Here is an 18,763-nt window from a genome sequence, read left to right as displayed (position 1 = left end):
TGTCAGTGTAAAACTGTGTGCACTTGAGACAATTTTGATGATGTTTAGACCACTGCAGTTAGTGTTATCTCTAGATTCTCATTCAGACAGATGAATAAAAGCATCACTATTGTGAACTATAGACCGGTAATATGTGCAGCATCATATTATATATATTCTTAATCTAAGGTGAAACTTAAACCAACACATTTCAAAGCCAAAAACATTTCAGGATAAAATTGCAGGAACTCTCAAATACCATCTTGTTGGCCAGAGGACACAGCTATGTGGCCCCTAATGACCTGAATCCTTCTGAGTTACTCTTCAGCAGAGATGGAGGAACTAGTATTGAGATTTTTTCCTGTCAATAAAAGTATCAATATCACAATGTAAAATACTCTATTACAACTAAAAGCCCTGCATTAGATTCAAAAGTATGAGGAGCTAAATGCACTAGTATCAGAAAAGTACTCATTAGATGGCATAAATTATAAGATTGGATTATTAGTACTGATATTCCACAGTTTGTTGAGGTGATGTTAGTCTTGAGTATTTTATTTATTTTTGGATTTTTAAAAATATTTTACATGACCTAATATTTATGAGATGATCATGTAATTTATGTCAAATAAATGTTGGGATATGGTAAAAAAATTCCCTTTAATATGTAGCGGAGAATGTATAAAGTAGCATAAAATGGAAACACATGTAGTCATAAGGTTATTTGACTCCCACATAGTGCATTAATGTACGAGAGAAAGACATGATTATGGACACTAGTATGGTTGATTGGGCAGGAGTCTCAAGATACCGAAAAGTTGTACATTTTCAGATGATTTTAAATAAGTGATTTCATAATACTTAACGGAAATCACACTTTTACAAATCAATACATCAGCCCACTGCCTCCCTCTGCCAGCTCTCCTTCACCTGCCCATTTCACCTATCCAGTTCAGAAATACACTCCTACGTACAAGTGCAGATGAGAGGAAAGGTCACATGCAGGTCTGAAATAATATCTCTCTTTCTTGTTCTTGGTCACGACAACTCATCTTCAAGTTGAAGAAAAGGAAGAAAAAAAGGAAGAAACACGTGTTGTGTCATATTTCACGTATGTCCATGATATTCCAGATATTTTACATATGAGACAATTCCTTGAGTTTCCTTGAGAGGATGCACTTGAACATCACTTGAGCCTCCACCACTGAAGGAGAGTGATTTTTTTGGCAGCTCCTGTCATCTTGTCTGCCATTGGGAGAGCTGGCAACATGGTGGCATCAACATCTGTTAGGAGCTAGAGGAGGGGAAGGATTTATTTTGCACTTTTTGAATAAACCTACAAAACACTGGTCAAATATGCAGTTTCTAATGGCTGCTGGTGAACTTCGGAGGTGACGGCAAAGATAAATGTTTGGTAGCGCAATGCAGATCCAGGATGAGGTTTTTAGTTAAAGTGTGTGGGGGTGCAGTGAATGCAGCAGGGAGAAGACGCACGTCTATCCAAGAGGGGGTGGATCCCAAAGTCCAGAAACTTGGCTCTTTTTCAAATGAAAGTGTTTTTGTGCATTTATTAGTGTGCATTGACAGCCTGTGTTAAACGATTGCTCTCCACCCACTGGTTAAGTCCAGCTTTGAAGTTACACGTGAAAGGATTACCAAAAGAAAAGAAAAAAAAAAATTGGAATACACTCTCACTGATTGCATTCACTTCCAGTCAAACTTGAGTGATGTTGGCTTTTACAAGGAATTGGTTTTAAGTATGTAGACAGAGTGCATCTGGCCAAATTCAGTTCAATTAAGTTGAACTTCTTAAATTTAGATGAACGTAGCAAGAAGCATTGTGTTATTGTTACCTTAGAATGAGCCGTTTATGTCTACATACGGAGTTGGTTCTCTTCATGGAGCCGGCTACCATGTTTCTACAGTAGCCTAGAACCGACAAACCAAACATTGGCTCCATATAGGGCCATTCACATTTTTGCGTCGGCCACCGTAGTTCTCCTACACCGGAAAAGCTTCAGCTGGTTTGCAATCTGCAACCTCACCACTAGATGCCGCCAGATCCTATGTACTGCACCTTTAAATAAACAGTTTGACAGTTTGAGAAATAAGCGTATTGGCATTCTTGCTGAGAGATGGATGAGAAGATTTATACCACTTTCTGATCTATAAACTAAATATGAAGTTACACCCAGCAGCCTGATAGCTTAGCTTTGCATAAAGACTGTAAACTGGGAACAGCTACACTGGCTCTGTGCAAAGGTAACAAAATTAGCGCACAAGCACCTCTAAAGCTCTCAAAACTAGTTCAAATTGTAATGTTTGAGTAATCCATAGAAAATCCAAGACACATAACTCCCCCATAAAACCACATTTGTAGCTATAACTGGCTGTTATCCCGTTTCCAGTCTTTATGCTAAGCTAAGCTAATTGGCTGCTGGCTGTAGCCTTATATTTACTACTGACATGAGAGTGGTATCAATCTTCTCATGTAAACTTTCATCAATAAAGCGCAAATTAAATGTCAAACTATTTTTTTTTTTTAAAGCTACTACGAGGAACTTTCATTTTGTGTTGATTTTGGCGGTCCCTGTGGATAAAAGTGTTACTGTCTCCGAACACCCTTGAGTCCATTGAGAAAACTTCTCATTTTACTGCCAGTCTGCCCCGCACCATCCTGGTTCTTGTTCTCCCGTGCCTCCCAACAATACGGCCTGGGCCTCCAGCAGTGTGGTGTCGGTGTTGGCTCCCAGCGGGGACCGGCGGGGAAGCGGGGTGAAGCTCTGCTCCTGGCCGGAGGAGGAGCTGCTGCTGCCGGGCACGGAGCTCTCCACCTCCCACTGGAGCTCTCCACCTCCCACTGGAGCTCTCCACCTCCCACTGGAGCTCTGACTGCAGGTCGAAGGCAGCAGCGTAGCCGGATATGCGTCTGTCCACTGTGGGCTGGTATAGCTGCCGGAGGCCCCGCTGGAGTCTGAGCTGAAGGAGTTTCTGGTGAACCTGCATGATTTTGTCTGATATCGCGCAGAATCCGACCTGGTGGCACCGATGAAAAGCATTAAGAATAACTATATAGAAATAGCCAATTCTTCTCGCTGATGGTCTTGTGTAGGTCATATAGAGGCATCAGTATTAAATTGAGACTGTTTCATAACCAGTTAAAAGTTCCTCACAGTAATTATAAAAAGTTTTTGAACAGCAGGAAAGTCTCAGGGCATGTAATATCTAAAGGATGCATCCCATATTGCTAACGGAATATTAAGACCTTTTCAGCCTTAATACTCACCAAGGTTCACTGTACTGTGAGTTAAGCCCAGAAATGTAAGACGTTTAACCATTTAACCACTCAACTACGGCCCTCTTTTTGATGACTGTTTCATAAGTGTCTTGTTAATGTCAGCCTGGCATGTTTTCCGAGATCTAATAATTCCGCCTTTGGCACACAGCTCTTTGGAAACATGCTTGTTAAGATGTTGTTACAGTTGTGTGAACCCTGCGATTAACAATGTCTGAGCAGCGCGACTCACTGATTACATTGAAACTAGGATGCAGGAAGTCAGCTGTGGAGAAGCCCTTGATGGTTTTTGGCATGTTGGAGAGAGACTGTTTGCAGCCAATTGTTCAAAAGTCTTGTTGTTTCACAGATCTGAGCAGAGAGCATTCAGTGATGCAATGAACTGATGAAAAGAGGAGATCATAGCTGTGGCATAGTTGTAAAGTACGATAAGTGAAAGCTTAAAAGTAGCAGCATTGACTCCGTAGAGAAAACCAGGCTGTTTTAGATTCCTCCAACTTTTACTAAATCACATATGTTTCTGTTTATCACATGGCTCAGTTAAACACCTCGTGGGCACCATTTTTAGAAAGTGCTTGCAATCAGCCCAGAAGCTAACAGTTTCCAGATAAAAATCCCACTTTCCCCAATACTTTCAGTCCCCCCGCTGACCTCCCTGTCAGCAAAACACATAACATTTACCTGGTCAACAGTGCACGGCTTCTTAAAAGAAATATATGAAAATCCATAATGTGAAATGTGATTTCCTCTTGTTTCCGGGCATACTTTCGGGACAGACGCGGGGCAGACAGCCACAACTGTACCTAGTAGATTAGACTTCTCCACTTCTTCCTGTTTCATTCCATCCAGGTGCATACTGGGAACGCTGCCATGTATATCCCTCGGTGCACAACAGTACAGCGCAGCTGTGGAAGCCACCTAAATTTGATTCCTCTCGTCGTAGCCTAGCAACGGTGGGTATTAGCGCACACAAGCTGGATGGGTGCAGTTCTGGTGCCAGAGGCAGGATGGGCGCCTGGTTGCAGCTCATTGGCAGATGACATTGAGTGAAAGCTGGCATTCGGAGATTAGGGGATCAGATGCTCACAGTGCTCTATGCAGGAAGTAGTATGAAATGTAAAATCAATGCCAGGGGGGGCTTGACAGGTTCTTTACACTTGACGTACAGATGTACACAGATACACCATACATAATGTTGTTACACACCACGTAAACCCACATTACATCAACTCTGCTTTAATTTGTTGGGAAAGCTTTTTTGTAACAATCCAGTATCTCGTATGAAAATGCAATATTTGCTGATGTAAAACAAACTATTTTAAAAAATCTGTTATCAGATCTTGGCTCCTGCTGCAGATAAGAAAAGTGGCCCAGGATTTGAGCAGATGTACTGGCGTCTTTCCAGCAAGCACAAATTCCTAATGTCACCTTTGCTATTGATTTACTTTGAATAAATAAGCTACTGTTTAGACTTGTTGTGTTAGGAACTCAGCACAGGGGGCGTCCTGGCAGCTTGGTGGCCTAATATGTGTGCACCGTGTAAACACAAATTGCTGGTTTGAAACCAGCCCAGGACCTTTGTCACATGCCTATCTTGTGTCTCTACTTCCTGCAAACCCCCACCAGCCCTCCTCCCAAAAAATAACCTTAGGACAACACAGCCAAACAATACACCTCTTGTGGATTTAAAACACAAGCCCAGTAGCATTTCCACTGGCTTGAGGCCGCTGAGCGGGGGAGGCAACTCTTCCCCTGAAAGCGTTGGCAGCTACGCTAGCTTCTGTTTGCTAGAATACCAGATGCCTCACGCCACATGCTTCAACCACTTTGATTTCATCTCCGTGCAGTTGTTGATCAGATCGCTCTCTGTTTGACGCAACCTGCCTCCCGTCTCCCTCGTAACTTTCATCTTCTCCAAGCTCGGGCAGGCGGGCGGCCGCGGCTGTCTTGAGATGTCACCCGGTGACGTGCAGTGTCCATCTGGTATACGTTGTAATGGGCCCGGATGAATGAATGGACAGCCACTCCACTGCTTCCTTTATGACTCTCAGCAGTGGTGCTGTCCAACTTTGATTCCCCAGTTATTAGGGAATCGAATTCCCCACTGAGGCGACGCCCGGAGGAGAGGAAGAGAAAGAGACACACAAAAAAGAGTGTGAAATCTGTGGCAGCGCTACAGAACATACTGTACAGCCCACCACTGCTCTCTTCCTGGAGCCTCTTCTTTCTTTGTGTTTCCCTGTAAACATGTTAACGCCACAATCAGCACTTTAAAACTGGAAGTTAAAGATGTAGCGGCAAACCGATGCGTTAAATTGTATGAATCTTGTCTTTTTGGCTCAGGTGAAGTGACATTTTAGGCTTGTTTAAAGAGCAGAAGATCACAAAAAAAGCAGCCTGAAGGTCATGTAATGAACCAATCACCCTACGTCAGAGACAGACTACATTGGGTGGAGAAGCCTCCGGGGATTTTCCTTCATCTTAAAAACTATCGACCGCTTCCCTCTGAATTTAAAGGGCTCCTACTGGATCCCATCACAAGGGGATTAAAGAGGAAAAGGGCAACTGGGATCACTTGGAGAGCAGACCCCTTCCACTTGAGCCAACACTCAAGCAGGGATGAAGTGGAGGCGCAGAGACGACCCAGAGGGAGAGAGCGCAGAGGGAAGGGAGAGACGGGGAGGTGGCATAGTTTGGATTCCCAATATGTGTCCGGGGAATCCGAAGCGAGGCCAGATGGCACAGGCCTGCCGGTCTTTGGGAATCACAGCATACGGCGGCGGGACGCATGGCAGAAGGTAGCGGGAAACAGTGCCGGGGTCAGCTCTTGATGTTGGACGCTCCCCGGAGCGGTTCCTTCCATCCCTTTGAACAAGAGAGCATCTCCACACAACTGTGTCGCTTCTCTGCTTAATGCGGCAGTTGACTTCAAACGCCCGCGCTATTCCCTCCTGCCCAAAGCCTCCTGAGTTCGAAACATATGTTATCAGACCTGATGAAAACGCTGTGCCAATAACATGCCACTGAGCGCCACACATGGACATATGTGTTCTGTTTTCGCCGCAACTTTCATCTCGTACAATTTCATTTGACTCACTTGTGAAACCGACATGTGGGAGACCACGTCACGAAGCTCGCTTCTCGGCGCCTGTCACGCCGGTGTGCTTTGCTATAGAGTGAAGCACGATATGATGGCAGCCAATTATATCAGTCAGCTCTCTGAGACAGATGTCCAATATAACCTGGTTAGCGCTAATAGGCAGATTTTTAAACAAGAGTAATTATTCATCGCTCACAGACCCAGTAAAAGAGACGGATGCTAATATCTGATGCTGAATGTGTGTGACAGGTGTTACCACCAATTTCCCTCAGTCTCCTGTGGCAGCGGCCACTATGAAAACATCTTAAAACACGTCTACATCCACATTGTAGTGATCTCACATATTTTAACACATACTCTTTGACTTAGGGAAAGGAGCTATTCTGCATGTGCATACTGATTATCTGCCTCTATTTCTGTCTAAATAACAGTTTTTTGGAAGCCAAGTATGGTGTTATGATTGTTGTTGCATCTCCATATCCGTGTATAGACTAAGATCCCCTCGTTATTCTCATTAATGGTCCATCTGTCATCTTGGCAGAAGCCCACTGGTATAGAGTTAGCTATGATTAACATTTAATCTATATGATTTTCTAATGAGAGCGGGGTGCCACACTCAGTAATGATTGATTTGTTCGCTTTTTTAATAATGGCTACGGTTGTTGAGGGAGATGTTTAACTGTGTGCTGATTATGATGCCATTGTTTTCTGAATATCACACAGTGCTACTTCTTAATATGAATTGCGCAACTGTCGTTGAGGGGTGCAGTTATTATTGTAGTCGTGCACACTAGGGAGGATGAAAACACTGTCACTCAACCGTAAGTGATGCCACTTTCTGTAGTTTGGCTTTTGATAATCTTCATATCTCAACGTTACAGACACAAGAGTTATTGTATCATGTAGTTTGCTTGTTATATCCATTAGGATTGCAGCTAATTATTATTTCTATTAGCAGTTAATCTCTTAATTATTTTTTTTGATTAGTTAAAGGTGCCAAATTTCAAATTCAGAGCATGACTATGTTTGAGGGATTGCCTCCACATGGCTCTCAATATGGCGACGGCTGAGCCGGTGGCTAGCAGCTAACAGTGCTAACAGCACGAACGGTGCAAATTACGGCAACATGCTGACAGGGCTAACAGTGTTAACCTGGGGGGGGGGGAACCCGGAGGGTGGGCGCTACACTTCCATGATGACACATTGGAAATATGCTTATTAATTTTTTTTGCAGAGAGTTGGATGAGAAGATCAGTACCACTCTCATATGTGTCTATTAAATATAAAGCCACCGCTAGGAGATGGTTATCTTAGCTCAGCATAAAGACTGGAACCAGGGGGAAACAGCTAGCTTCAACTAGCTACTGCCCCATAAAACAACAACTTGTCTTTTTACACGTTGGTTTTTGGTTTATTTCCCAAAAGGTGGAAGTATTTCTTTAAAGCCTCTAAATTTGAAATTATATCAACATGGCGGCTACCAGCTAACGGTGCTAACAGCACGAACAGTGCAAACAACGGCAACAGGGCAAACAGAGCAAAAAGTGTTAAACCTGGGGGGGAACCGAAAACCGCCCCGGTTTCTGCGCCGTCGGCGCGGGACGGGATAGCGTGATCAGTTGTAACCGTTGTGTGAGCGCAGTGCAGAGCGGCAGCATTAGCGGGCTAGCCAGTTGGGCCCACACTCTGGACTCAAATGCATGCTTGGCAGTTGTCACTTCATTCTCTGCTCAGGTAGACATTACTCCACTATATCTTTACATAGCAAATATTTTAGTTTATAATAGTTTGCTGCCATATTGTTCAGAATTTCAAATTTAGCACCTTTAATCATCTGTTTAGTCTACAAAATGTCAGATAATAATGAAACGTAGTCAACTCAATTTTCTTTATATGGCTCAAAAAGTGCTTCACAATCAGCACATGATACCATCAACTCATACACTTAGATAAGGAAAAAACTCCCTCAAAAAAAACTTTAATGGGGGGGAAGGATCAAAACTTCGGGAAAGACTTGGGATCCCTCTTCCAGGATGGACAGACATGCAACAAATGTTGTATGAATAGAGTAGACAGAAAAAACGATAATAAAATTACACCGAAATTAAACAGAATGATAATAGGGTACAAAAATATGAAGAATACGGATCCGTAAGCCATCAAGCAACGACCGGGTGCTACCAAAACAGGTAGAACCTGGGTCAGACAACCTCCTCCCTACCACCCATCTACCAACAGTTCAAAACCCAAAGATATTACATTTAAAACAATATAAAATGGAGAAAAACAGCAAATCTTCACATTTGAGAAGCTTGAGGCAGCAAATATTTGGTGTATTTGCTTCTTACAATTTGTCATTGGCCACAGAGTGACCAAGTAAAGGGCTAAGGAAATCAATGGGATGTTAAGAAAAAGGATAATTAATGATGAGATTGAGAAAATACTGGTTGCCCGTCCAAAGGTGTACAAGTCAGAAATGATAGACTGAAAGGCGTATTGTTTTGTTTTACCAACGCAGGTTTTTACTGTCGTTAACTCGCTCTTCTAACTCATACTCAAAAAATATATTTGCTGTCATATTAATGAAAAAAATAAAATACCTCCACTCCTCACACACTGCAGATGCCTCAAGACACCAACTTGCATTGCAGTTGTCCATCTATATGAGCAACGTAGATCTGTAACCTTCCATAGGCTCACTGAGACATCTGCCATACATGGTGACATGAATAGAGCTGTTGGCTTGAGTTCAAGCTTTCGAGAGTGCCTTTTGTCTGTGAACGGCCCATTGTGGATGGATAGGAGGATGGTGTTTACGGTCGCCGCTACCTCCGTGGCCCCCACAAGGAGGATAATGAGATACAGTTGTTATCAGTGACAGCCGAGGGCCACGAGGAGTTGTATCGGTCTGGTGTCTCCGCTCTGATCCTCCCAGGGTGAGAGAGAAGATTGGGATGACACTAATGTCGAAATTGCTCCTTATAGGAGGCTAGAAACCACACATTGGGACTATGTTATATATAAAAATGTTTCTGAGCAGGAAATATGACATGAATTTTAGATTGTAATTAATCAGTTGGTCCAGTTTGTCAAAGGACTTTGCAAATTAAACAGTAATACTCAGGATCTGTTGACTGTTTAATGTAAAGTATAAGCAGGGTTGAAAAAGTAAATTACAAAAAGTAAGTCATCACTTCACTAATTACTTCATAGCAAAAGTAATTAGTTACATTACTTTAATTACTCAGGCTAGCTCTGTCAAATGTGCCTTTAAACAACCTCAAGTCCTCCACACACACAGATGCACATATTCTGTATTTAACACTTGTAGAAATAGAAAACAAGACATTGTGGTTTAACAAGACGCCAGCCCACGGTTTGGAGGTATTTTACTGACCATCAACAGCTAACGTTAGTTTAGACATGCTGAACAAAACCAGGTGACTGAAGGTTTACTAACCAAATGTACAGCCTGGTCTCATTTCCGGGGGCGTCAAATCCTGGCACTTGGGCAGTAGCCCTCAGCGTCTTGATACAGACGCACAAGACACCCTTTAGCGTCTGTATGAGACGCACTGGGTTGTCAACTTATCCCAATGTAAACCTATCAGCGTCATTATTAGACGCCCAGAGCAACGGACGTAGTATGAGGGAGGGAGGGAGGGAGGGGTGGTTTCACCCATGGGGTCTGGCGTTCGTGTGCCATGTGAAAAAAAAAGTTGAATTATTTGTACTGATGACGTTATGTCCAACACGTTCTCATCCCAACTCGTCACATATCGCCACTTTGTCACGCCCCTTGAAACCACTATAGTTACCCTGGCATCACTTTAGGATTAGGCAACAAAACCACTATAGTTAGGTTTAGGAAAGAACTACATGGTTGGGCTTTGTAACTACTGTTTGTACAGCGAAAATGATGCTGAACGTTGTGAACACGGGACACAAACGAACGGATGATTTGAACGTGACGCACGGGACATCCGTCAACATCAGTCTCCTGGATGAAAGCTTTGTGTTTGCTGGACCCATCCACCTCCCCTCTCGCCCACCCGGCGTGTCTCTTTGCGCTTTTTAAACTATGTCACCACACTACTGGCGCACTTTCTTGGAGTGTTTACGGTGTTTACTTTATAGTTAATGGAATGCCCGGTGCGTTTCATACTGTGAAAAAGCCTCTGTATTTGACGCCCTGGGAATGAGAGCAGGCTGTTATGTCACGTGACATATGTCCGTACCTAAAGTTACGTTAAAACTGTAAAACTATTTTAACCTAACCATGAGGTGTTTTCGTAACCTAATCAAGTAGTTTTGTTGCCTAAACCTAACCGCCAACGTTTGACAACGTTAACCACGTGTCACAACGTTAACCGCAACCTTTTTTCACCAAGTTAACCACGTGTGACAGCGTTAACAGTGCGTGAACCTTGAGTGTGAATATACTACGCAAAGTGCTGATGCTGTGGGATTCTGCTCAGGCAGTAAAATATGACGAGTAGGGATGAGATCATGTTGAAATGTGGGTAAAGCCGGAGGCTAAAGAAGCTGGCAACTAACTCAAAAGTTATCTTGTAAATAACACAACTTGTGAGTTAATGGTAGGTGCATTTCTCCTCTCCAGCCCCCGTGCTAAACTAATGCGTCCCACAAGTCCAAGCCAACCTCCAAAATGTTGAAGTATTGAAGCCTCACTGAGGTAAGTAACTGCAATGTGATTACTGAATTTCAAATTGTAATCCCTTTCACTACTCGCTGCTGAAAAAAGCATTGGCATAACTGTCGCGTGTTAATGTGTTTCTGCCCAACACTGAGAAGTTTTGATATGAAATATACCTTTATCTGAACTTTGACATTTCTGTTACTCAACCAACCTCCCCCTACACACAGATGCCATTCATCCTTATCTCACAGCTCAGGCCAAACATAAAAGCGAATCAGTGGTGGCACACTTTATCCAATATCCATGCTGGATGTGTGCACAACATCTTAATTGATTTGTTCCAAAACCAGATGAAGTGAGTCACAAAAAATCTGCGCTATATGCCCCTAGATAAGTGCAAAGAAACACAATTTCTGCTTTGAAGGGTATCCAGCAATTATGTGTGGTATTTGCGGACAAACGCCATTGTTCATGGAATTTAGGGTCGAAGCTGAGGCCCTTACAGATGATTTATGTATTCAGCTGGGGATGGGGGTGGATAAAATGGGCAAATTTCATCTGGCTGTAGAAAGCTGCAGCCCAGCGGGCCCGGAGAAGGCTTAAACATAAGCAGGACGGGTGCCAGGTCCTCTCCTCGGCCATTGTGCTTTAATTAACCTACATAGGAGCTGACTGCTTAAATGTGCAGTGATAGATAAGGCCCCTTGGATGATTGATTTATTTACTGCACATGCTAGTGATTTCCATAACATTACTACCCCAATTACTAGCCATATAAGGCACAGAAGTCATTAACAGCCAGCCTCAATGTATGTATGGGCATGAATGTACCAACATACAGTAAAACATGTATTACAGTGGATGTTAGCTACCAAAAACATGCTTCACAAAACTGGAATCAGGAGGAACAATCTCGTCAGCCAAGGTCAGTGATGTTTCAGTGAAGGACGGCGAGGGACAATTACGCTAAATGATTAAGAGATGGTGGATCCACGACTCTTGGAGACATTGTTTTACAAAAGCACACCGGCTTTGTCAAGTGAAGTCTGGCACGGGCCCAGCAGCAGTCTGAGGCTGTGATTGCAGCAGAACGTCTCCATCAGAGAGCACTAGAAGGTAACGGTGGGATTAAAATGGGCACTGCTGGCACATACAGGCGGGCAGAGTGTTTCTTTTTTTTTTTTTTTTTTTTTTCGCTAGGCCATTGTTCCATATGTGCTCCACCTGCGCCTCTCAGAGCCTCGCGCCAAACACACGGCCGGCAGGCTCCACCATCCTTGCTGATTGGAAGTTGCCATGGTGACGCTGGAAGCCGGTGCTGAAAATGGGGATGGTGGGGGCTGGTGCGCTGTAAATCTCAACATGGTATTTTTTTAATTTAGGAAATTGGCAAAGGAAGTGTAGTAAATGAATCGTCGTTAATAATAATTCACATATGGGACAAAACACAATTAGGCTGTTTTTGGCTACAGGCAAAGAGCAGGCAGCTCCCTCTAAAAATGTGATCTCATCTCATCAAAGGCACTTCAGCTCTCCCAGTAGTCCTGAGTGAGGACATAGTACGTCTCCATCTGATAATGATGTTTATGGAAATAATATCAGTGAAGATAATCATTGGACACAGAGAGCAGCGAGATGGAGACATCAATCATGTAGTGATGACCCATAAATTGATTCCTTATCAGTGCATGCAAATGGATGGTATGAAGGATTCAGTGCATAGGCTTATTAGACAACTCACAGAAAACTCATATTTATTTTTTTCCCTCTGGGAAGCTTACCCACTACCCAACGCTGTTTTGTTTCATAAGTTATTTTTTCATAAAGTGTTTGGTGTGCAGAGGAGAGGCGAGCTGCAAAGCTCACCCGTAGCTTTTAATAACACGATGGCCACCATCCAGCTTCAGACGAGTGCTGGGATTGGCTGATCCCTTCACACCCTGGCACCTGGAGAAGCCAGAAGTGTGTGCGTCTGTGTGTGTGTGTATGCATGTGTGTGTGGGTGAGAGGGAGAGGGAGAGGGCGAGAGAGGCTGTTATTGGTGGCTGCACTATTGGAGGCGTGACATGACGAGAATCAAAGGCCCTCACCTGCAACCAAGTGAGAAGAAAAATCATTAAAATGGTTTCAGGCCAAAAGCCTTTGCATAAAACCCAGAAACTTTTAGCTTAAAAAAACATTTTCTCCTGGTGTTAAATTCAAAGTTCAAAGTACATTCAAGTAAATTCTTGGCTCGGGTTTTGGTATTTGCAGCAGGTGTGTGTGAGGGAGTATGCGAGGAGGAAAACCTCCCCGTTTCAAATCTGCAGGGCTTGAGTTTGTACGAGGCAGACAAAGCTGCATTGATGCTCACCACTCGCCGTGGTGACCCGCATATTTGCCTGTGATTAGCAGCCCCTGCTGAAAACGGCTGTGCAAATATGATATGTACATTTGCGTGTTTGTCGTCATTCGTTTGACCATTAATCCATAATCCAAATTAAACTGGTGGTAAACAGCGTTGTGTGGATGCGCGTTTGATTGTTCAGCTGTGGTCTGCAGGATCATCCAGAGGGTTGATATGTGCAAAAAGGAGCAGCATCGATAAAGATGAATTCATTAAATCTCCTTGCTCTGACGGAGAACGTAAAAACTATCCTGATCTCAAGATGTCTTTTTTAAGTTGCTGCTGTCTGCGGGGCTCTTGCGCCGGCTTATCCAGTGCGGATGTGACCTTTCCGAGTCATTGAAAATGCAGAGTAGCAACACACAAACTGACCTGCAGAGGAATTAGCCGCTGCTCCTTTCGTCTCCTGCAAACCCAACAGCTTGAACACGCCTGGGCGCTGCCTCACAAAGGCGCTCTACGGAGGAGGCCTATTAATCTTCCCAAAGCCTCAAAAAGCAGAGGAGCCAGCGTGGGCCCCTGAGTCTGGTGCCTGGGGCCCACAGACAGGGGCCCTTGGCAGCCTCCGCGGGGTCACTCTTGGCCCCCGATCAAATAGGCGGGGGCGGGACAAGGGCACAGGACGGCGTACCTGTGCCCTTTAGCAGATGCCAGGCTGAGGCGTGCTCCGGGGAGAGGTGAGAGGATCAGCCCCGGTGCTGCTGGCCTTCACCAACATCAATCAGGACGGAGCTGCTGCTTCTCCATCATTAAAGAGGAGATAGATGGAAAGCGGGGCAGCTTTTCTCTCCGGTGTTCAAGGCCCAACGTGGAGTCAATAAGCACTCGAGTGAATAAGCAACACCTGTGGCACCACTTTTGCCTCGACTGTTGTCTTTGTTGTTCAAATTATCATGTGGAGACATACTTTCACTACCAGTTTGATCCCTTGATACATGGAGCGATAATACCTTGACAGCACAACACATACATTGTGGGTGTTTGTTGAAGCATTGTTAGTTAGTGGAAGGATTGTTAGTGTTTTTCAGTCTTTTGTGGGATCTCAATAGGACACAATGATCGCTGCCCTACAGAGTGTGTAGTACATACTGTAATGAAATAAACAACCCTGATGCCTTATGGGTAGCAGTTGTACTAGTAGGTGTACATCACCATTTTATGGATCATTTGGGTAAATATAACGAGATAGTCTGTCTGTTCATCTGCTACACACTGGTGACAAGCTTTCATTGAAATGAGTCCTAAAACCTGTAAATGAGTTCCCTTGTTCCCTACTCGTGAATTTTGAAGCTTTTACATATCTTAAAAAAGGCGGTTGCTAAAAAGTGGCTAAATAAGACTACTAAATGTCATTACGCCGAACTCTAGTCCGCCTTTGGCTTGGTGACGTGAAGTCATGCGACCGTGGTGTAGTTAGTTTATAGCGTAACGTTAGCTTTTTACTTCTCGTGATTGAAGTTACGCTTCAAAAATCATAAAAGTGGTGTTAATTTGTGAAGATTATCTTGCTGAACAAAACGTGTAAGCATCATAAGCGTTTGTTTGCCAGAGAGTTGATTTTCTGCAATGATCCAAAATCCAAGGGAACAATTCCATTGGGTTTTTATCGAGGGAACCAGTGCGATGCTAACTTCATGGTTGGCCTACAAAAATACATCATCCCTGGAGCACTCTATATCTTATTCCTTGGTGGTTGGTCAGACAAAAAATGTCCCTACTATTGTTGTACAAAAACTATTAAAAACACAGCAGGGAGCCGCACTGTTGCACTGAGTGATACGTTCCTTCATTATAATGAATGTGGGCGCTGTAGCTTATTTGTCGATCCAAGTACACCGGCCTGCTCCTGTAAATACTCACAAGCACACCAAATGTGTATTCATTTGTGGCTGAAAATAGTCCCCCAACAAATGCACTTTTTTCTCCTGTTTGAGTAAAGTTTGCTAAAAACCACAGTGCCCTGCTGTTTTAGGAAATTACTAAACCTTCTTTTAAATAAAGAAAACTATATATTTGTGAGCCTTTTAGAAAAAAAAAAGAATTACACATTCGGTAAGAACTATTGGGCTAGAGTAGGGGAAGTCGAAAAGTATTTAGAAACAGACACATTCCAGGTCTGTTTATGGGATTTGTTGACAATAAGGAAAAATATAGAATAACAACAATTTTATTTAAAATTGTATGTTATATTTATAATATTTTAAAGCATTTTATGAAACTCATAATTGATCATAATTAAAACATAATGATATCATTATGTCCAATCTCTAGCAGAGTTCAAATTCTTAACTCTAATACTGCTAAATCATTTATGTCATTTATGCAATGATATTAATACAAACGTGTGGTTCAAAAGGTTTATCTTAAAATATAGTTAATCACATAAACCTCTTACACTCCTTGTTTCATCATCAGTGAGTCTTTGTGTAATACCAGTTTCCTACCAGTCCCAAGGGTGCAGTTTTGAATCCAACACTGACCTTTGACCTTTGTGGAGGAGGTTATGGGAAACCAGAGTTTCACCTCGGAGATCAAAAAAGAATCCCATTGTTAATATCATCTACATCCATTAACCATTTCAAAGCGATGTGTGTAAAAAAGGAGTCACTGTAGGAAATATAGGCAAGGTGCTGCCCTCTTTGAGAGATATTCCCGAACCCTCTGCATAAATCAGAATTAAAAGAAGGGAGAAGAATGCAACTCTGTGCTCTCAAGTCATTCATCAACAGAAAACTGTGATTTAAAATCTCTGTTTTTTTTAATATTTTACACCCAGGATGTGAACCGAGGTTTGCTCCGATCTCTCCAGAATAATTTATCCTCATTCACATCATTGAAATTTGTTGTAGTCTGAAAATAAGTTTGTGTTTAATATGTTGTTTTTTTTGACACAGGTCAATGTTTTTTGAATCAAAAACAATAATCGAGTTTCCTCAACTGTTAATGCTCAAACAGCAAACAGGAAACATTCCATTTTACTCGATTACCTCGACGTCGTCCAAAAGCAAAACCATAAAATTATCCTGTTATCGTGTTAAAGCTTCGGCATCCTTCCGCTGGGTCTATTGCCTCTTAAACAAATAGAGCTCGCTCGGGCTTTTCAGTGTGTGTAAGGACTTGTCAGAATAGATGTACCCTGCTGTGGCTGCTGCTCTTTTCACCCCACAGCCCGCGAGGACCGAACAGAGCTCTACTGTGCCTCAGCGGACATTGAAATTCCCCCGACGTTTGTACAGTGAATTCCATTTCCTTTGCCTTTTGATTCATACTTTTTTTTTCTACCCCCTTCTCTCTTCTTTTTTTTTTGCCGTGAAGTACCTTTTTGTCCCCTGTTTGAACTTCGGTGAAGAATTACTCTGCAAATGGAGGTTGGGGTCAGACAAAATGGGTGAAGTGGGTGATTTGAGAAGGGGGGGGGAAACTATGAAGAATAATGGCTTGCAATGACTAAGGAAACGCATTAACAGTCTCTATAAACGAGGGTTACTCCTGTCAAGGCTGTGGGCTGTTTCTATGAGTGAAAATAGGACTGAACACTTCTTAAAGTGGTTTAAAATGATTTGAACGTGCAACAATTGATGATGAGTCCTTAAGAATATAGTTTTCATTGACATTTTGAAATTCCAGTTAGTTGAATCTCAGAAACCGTTGCTCACTAAAACACTATTTTTGCTTATTGCATTAGCTGTAATCCATGCTTGCTGTTAGTCGACACATAATCATCTTATTGGTGGTTAAAAAGGAAGCAGGAAGGTCAATATTGGACTGTATACGTCTTCCTTGCTTCTGCACCCTACAGTCCGGCCGCTCGGTGTCTCTGTATCCAATCGAAGGTGTCCACAATGACCAGGGGGGTCAGCTCAGAACAGCTTGTTCTCATCGCAGTGAGGCTCATCTATACTGTATGCCGGTTGTGGATTAGGGGATGAAAGAATGCCACTGACTGTGAAATTGCCTGATTTTTATCGGGGATGTTGGGGAGCAGCTGTGCACAATCCTCTGCCCTAATCCTGGGGTCGGAGAGAGGACCTAGCAAGAAGGGGAGGTGTGTATGCGCCTCCCTGTGTGTGTGTTGCATGCAAGCCAAGGTGTATAATGGAGAAGTTCTAAATGGTTGTGTTTATGCATGCTCCTTCAGTAGACTAGTTATCCCTGATAAGTTGTCCCACTGTTTGTAGTCCCGTGAGTGTTTTTGCAGCAGCGTGGAACCAGCGGCGTCGCCGGGATGCAGGAAAAGGACTCAGCCGACGACTGAGGCGACAGCTCGGCTTTTCATGTTTCAACCGGTCGAGGCCATCGCCAGTTAAGAACTGTGTCATAACAATATTAGTGATGCGTTGACTGTATAATCCTGTCTCTCCACTATCTGACCAAGCCTGCTGCTGGAATAGAGAGCAAGAGGAAATCCAACTGGGAAGTTTGTCAAGATTTTTCAATTCTTCCGTTCACTGCTGAAGGGAAACTTAAAGCTGCACTAATCAATTTTTTTCGTATGAGTCAAATGACTATGAGTTATGTTCATAGTTACAAACCCACACACATTATCACCCAGCTCTGCAGTTACCCCTCAGATCTACGGAGTCTTTTAGCATCTTTCAGCTAATTGTTTTGGTTTTAGCGTGCGCTCAAATGTACTGTTTTGGTTCAGTCACACCACTCTCATCAGCGTCGTTTACAGTCACAGCAGGCAGCTGTTTTCAGCAAGAAAGCTTTGATAAACACACTAAACGGCAGACAGACAAAGTTAGCGACCTGCTAATGAATGTTGAGCGTTTAGCTGCTATCGGGAGCCAGATGTTTGTCTCAGGAGTTGGTGGAGACCAAAAAAACTAAAGCCAAATGGAGATACTTTGGCAATTCAAGTATATTTCAATGCTTATACTTTTGTATTTTTAGTTAAGAAACATTTTTGATTGTAGGCCTTTTACTTGTAGCAGAGTATTTCTAGTACTTTTACTAGAGTAAAATATCGGAGTACTTCTTCCACCACCGAAAGTCCGGCATTGAAAATTTTGCGTAATCATAAATTTAAAATAAAATTAACCTTTCACATTGCCTATTACCAGAACCCTTTAAGATGTATTAGTTGTAAAATATTACAAAATAGATGTTGAATAGAAAGTCTCACTAAATGGAAAAACCTCTGCTATAACCCCCAAAATTGTCTAAATACACAGCACTTTGTTGCTTTTCGCTGCTGAACACAGGCATTAAAAACTAATTTACAGGATAGAAAGAGTCAGTTTGGTCAACCAAATCATATCATAATTAGTGTTTGGATGTGGATATACAGGGTTTTTGAAAAACAGTGAATCTTTGATCCCTCGTCTCTGATGTGGCGCT

This window comes from Sebastes fasciatus, chromosome 22 (assembly GCF_043250625.1).
Source record: "Sebastes fasciatus isolate fSebFas1 chromosome 22, fSebFas1.pri, whole genome shotgun sequence".
NCBI lineage: Eukaryota > Metazoa > Chordata > Actinopteri > Perciformes > Sebastidae > Sebastes > Sebastes fasciatus.
The sequence above is the reverse complement of the archived record's forward strand: the minus strand, read 5'-3'. Positions refer to the sequence as shown.